Source organism: Hibiscus syriacus, unplaced genomic scaffold (genome assembly GCF_006381635.1).
Source record: "Hibiscus syriacus cultivar Baekdansim isolate YM2019G1 unplaced genomic scaffold, ASM638163v2 tig00111146_pilon, whole genome shotgun sequence".
NCBI lineage: Eukaryota > Viridiplantae > Streptophyta > Magnoliopsida > Malvales > Malvaceae > Hibiscus > Hibiscus syriacus.
Genome location: NW_024062997.1, coordinates 438,128 through 443,132, shown reverse-complemented (window position 1 = coordinate 443,132; position 5,005 = coordinate 438,128). Strand labels below are relative to the sequence as shown.

At 35.8% G+C, this 5,005-nt stretch overlaps 1 pseudogene; it reads right to left on the bottom strand.

The window, feature by feature from the left end:
- Positions 1–2,348: 2,348 nt before the first annotated feature.
- On the bottom strand, positions 2,349–4,605 carry LOC120154664 (annotated as a pseudogene).
- Positions 4,606–5,005: the final 400 nt, after the last annotated feature.

The following is a 5,005-nucleotide window of genomic DNA, read 5'->3' as shown; positions in this document are numbered from 1 at the left end:
AGTTGGCATGTATACATGTAAACAAAAGTCTGTAATATTTTAATGAGAGTTTGAAACATGTTATAGTAGAAGTATATATTATATTATATTATATTGTTAAATCATATTATTTAAAGAAACAAAATTTTGCTGGTTTTCAATACAGAAACGTTTTAAAAGACATGTGATATCTATGACTAATGTACGGGGACGTAAACAGGATATAGGTGTTACACGAATCACCAAGCACAACTTCCCAGGTCAACCTGTACAACGCCATCAAAGAGTCATTTGAACCCCTCGTACGGAAAAATTATTTGATCAACCCGACTCACCACGTCATCCGTGGTCCCAATCAATAATATTTTTCAGTTTATTTTTTCTAATGTGAATCTTCACTTCTTTCCTCCGTGTAAATAAATAGTGGCAGTTATATAGAAGTGATTTTAAAATAATGGATGTGATTTACTGGGACCATGGATAACGTAGTGAGCCGGGTCTATAAAATAATTTCTCCCTCGTACGAGGTTCGTTTTTATAGTCCCGGTTTAGTCCAGGGAGTCAACAATAAAAGTTTGACCCCAAAGCAGACCAACCTGGCATAACAGCCACAACCACAAACAAACTCTGTTGGCTTGAAACCGCCTACTAATCTCTTGAATAACTACTTAAAACAGCACCTCTTAACATTTATCCACTTTTTCTCTTCTAAAAAAACTAAGCATGCTGCAAGACATCGCATTCAAATTTTGCCGCAGCTCCTGGAAACGAGTAGCCACCCGTGGTTTTATAAGAACATCTGCCACTTGGAACTGAGCTGGCACATAATTAACTCTCAACAGGCGACTATCCACCTTTTCTCTATCAAAATAGACATCTACATACTTAACTTTGACATGCAGAACAGGACTAGCAGTCGTAGCAACCGTGCTAGTGTTATCATACCAAATAATTGGGGCCTGGGGTAGTGTAACTCCCATTTCATCCAACACTGCCTTAACCCAAAGCACCTCAGAAGTGGCATCAGCTAAGTTACGATATTCTGCCTCAACTGTCGACCGAGAAACCGAAAGTTGTTTTCTGCCTAAACTCTAATTTTCTTATAATGAAATTCTTCTACTCTGTCCTTGATTTCTACGCTATATAGTTTAGAGATTTTTCACGTAAAATATGTGTCTGTTTTATCTTCATTGTTATTTTTTTAAAATTATCAATTGTGATTTTACTCTATTCGATGATCGCATTCCGCAACATTTAACAATTTCGGAACTTTCTCGATTGTCTGGAATTTTACAAGAGCTTGGCTTTGAGTACACAAAAATACTGAAATCAGGTCATTTTATAATGGGGAATGTCATGCACCACGAGCACATCAAACGTATTGAAACCGAGTGTTATCTTAAAATGGGTTGTTTCAATATGTTTGTGAACTTTTCTTTTATTTGTTTTAGATCGAGCCTCAATTCGATTGAGATTGGAGGGGTTTCTAATAAGAGCTTAATTATATTTCAAAAGAAATAACAGAGAAGATTGAACAAGGTTCGGTTCAGAGACCGAATATATTTGCACACAAACACTTTGTAAATGTTAGGAAATAAACGAGTAAACAAGTAATTTTCCTATAACCAGATTAGTGAGAATGCGAAATAAAAGCGAAAAAATAATACCCGAAATTGATAACGGAGTTCAGCCAATTGTGCCTACGTCTTCGGATTGCTGCAGATCTTTTACTATAGAGAGAAAATTTACAGGTGTTTACAAAACACTCACTACTCACAAGAAAACTCTCTAGTATTGGGAGAATGAAATGATTTTTGGGATAATTTTAAAGCTAAATAAGTTAGGATATTTATAGATGAAGCTTAGGAACTAATCTTATAAATACCCTAAAGTGTGTAGGGACTAAAATATAATTAACCCTATTACAAAAAATAAAAAATTCAATAGCCCATGTGATGCCACTTAGCATCCTTTTTCAAATCAAATTTGCAGCCAGATTTGAAAATAATCAAAGCAGCCGACTACCTTACCAAATTCAACATTGAATTTTCAACAGTAAAGTGACTATTGAGATACAAACTATCATATACATTCACTTCACAACTACGAAACACATTTCTTTCTTGCTTCCTTGACCCATCGTTTCATAATTACGAAACAAATTTATTTAATATTTCAAACATAATACGAGTATACGACACGTAGAAGTACCACAAACATGTATCATAACATGGATTACTCGATCGGTAATATGATTTTATTAGAAAGATTTAAATGATACATCTAAATTTATTTGTGTGTCTCGTTAAAAACCTCCTAATTATATATGGAGGAAAAGAGTAAACACAACTAAGCATAATCAATGAGCAAATTCTTAATTTCCTGAAGCCGAGACTGAGATTGGATCAATGAGCAATGAAGTGATCCCCTCTTTTGTAGTTTTTCCAACATGTGTGTACCCATCTCCAGCCTTATAAATGAACTCACAGCCCCTTGAAAAATTGAGAACTCGTGTAAGAACCGGCATTGGAACAACCTTAGACGTCTCACTAAATATCATCTCATAGTTCATATCTTTCCATGCATCTTCCACTTGCTTATTCAATTCGCTGCGTGCTTCTACTTCTGAAACTCCATGTTCTCTCATGTAGCATTCAACAACCGAGGCACAGTGCCCTCTTTCTTGCTCAAACTACACACACATAAATTAATTGAAAATACTCTTACAATTTATTTATTTATTTTAAAGAAAAAGTACCTTGTGTGAAGCAATATCATCTATGAGGCGAGCATGAATGGCACAAGCAACAAAGATTTTAGGGTAATTAGATGCCCAATTGAAAATCTCTGGCGTCGGTACATCTCCCATTCCAACAAGCGATGTGACACTTACTGCAATATTGCCAGCAGTTATAGTTCCGACCCTCATATATTCTTCCATCGTTGGTACGTAGTTTTCATGGTACCATTTAGCCTCAGCAAAATAACTATCACTCAGCTGCTTAAACTGTAAATTGAAAACCAACAAAATAAGAAACAATGACATATGGGTTTAATAATTTACTCCCTTAACTTGGTATATGTATAAAAGGGGTTAGTTCATATTTACTAATGTAAATATCATAAAATTGAGATAGGTTGTAAATTTACTGTTATAGAATGTTTGACACGATATGATTGTCCTTGCTTTGTCATCGCCTCCTCAATTTCTTTATAGAGATCTATAATGGCTTGTAGAACAGTTTCATGTAATCTGGGAGTCGATCTACACAATCATCATTCCACCTGAAAAACAAATAAAGATCTAAGATTTAAGTTAAAATGTTATAAAATACTAAAATTTAAATTTTAATATATATAAGTTATTGACCTTTGAATTGCATCCCTAAGAGTTGAAGTTCTTCAAATGTGCCATATGAATCATATATGTCATCCATAATTGAAAACAGAGATACTACTTTTGTTAGTATCTCTCGGGCAAAAGAGTACATAGGCTCAAAGTACATTCCTAACATCCAAAAGTATAATTCCACCAATCTATCTCGTGCAAACGGTAGTTTTGAAGCAAAATCTAAATCTTTCCACCACCTGAAACAAACACTCAGTTATGAATTATTTTCCCCTTCAAGTTGGGTTAAAATAAAAAATTAATTGGTGTTAAAAGAAGTAATATGTTGCCTAGAGAGCTTGCATAGCTCTTCCTTGTGTAAATTTTGTAACAGGTTGAAATCCAGCTCTGCAAACTTCAGCAGTGTTTTGTCGTGTGAAGCATCTTCTTGATAAATGGAAATGTATCGCCTTGCCTCCAACCTTGGCAGGGCCTTGCGTAAGGGTAGGTATAGAGCATTGGAGACTAAGGCTGAAAGAGGATACTCCACAATTCCAGTAGCTTTGGCTAACTCAAGATGAGTAGTGGTGAACGCAAGGGCTTCTTCGAGTATGTGTTCCCCATGAACAAGTAAATGCGCAGCTTCGTATAGTTCGAGCAAACCTTTCACATCTCTTGTTAAGGACTTGCTGAAGCTTCCTTCATCATCTTTGAACTTGTTGAACGTTTCTGTTCAACCCAATAAAAAATTATTCTTAACGATCGTAATGGGTGTAAAGTAGAAGTTGCGAGACTCACCACAGGAAGCATTAAATCCACTCTCTCTAAGCAATCGGAAACGAAGTGAGGTAGCCTCGAGAGTTTGGTCATATTGGTAGGGATGCTCATGAACACAGTGCAATGCTTCCTTTATCTCTCTTTCGAAATGGTAACTCACTCCCAACCGTTTGACTGTATCAATCAAACGCAGTTTGTGCAGTAAATCATCACCCCATCTACCCTAATCATCCTCCTTACTTCTTCTTTCAGTTCTTCGTGCTGTAGTTGGGTTTCACCATCCAAGTTCTGCACAATTGTATACATTATAGGAACACTTTTACAGGTGCAGACGCGCAAACACACACATATAGTACATAAATTCCTTACCATTTTAGATGGATGTAAGAAAATATCACCCCAAACGTCAGGGGGAAAGTTGGCTAAGGGACGATTGTGGGTGGAGATGGATCCACGAGTTGAACAAGGAAGCTTCGATGAAGACATTTCTTTAGCTTGTAATTGTGTTGGAAACACTATGAAATGAATTGAATCGGTGTGAGCTAAAGAACTCATGTGTTGATGTATTTATACAACTTTTCTATATTTACGTGGAAGAGTGGCTATTCGGTTTTATTATATTTAATTCTTTTAGGGTGGGCGATGAGCAAACATTTCTTTACCTTCTCAGTGGCAGCTTGGTGAATTGGTCTTATTTTGGAATTTAAGCTTTTATGCTAGTCGATATGATGCTCTCGTTACTTGTCATCACCATGGCCGGACGCCGGAGGCGTTGCTTTTTAAGTTAAACTATACATTCAGTAGCTAAACTATCAGTTTTAATCCGTTTTAGTATCTAAACTTTCAGTTTTTTTAAAACCATACCTATGTTTTGTATTTGCTTCATTTTAATACCACGTTGTTAAACATTTAACAAACTTT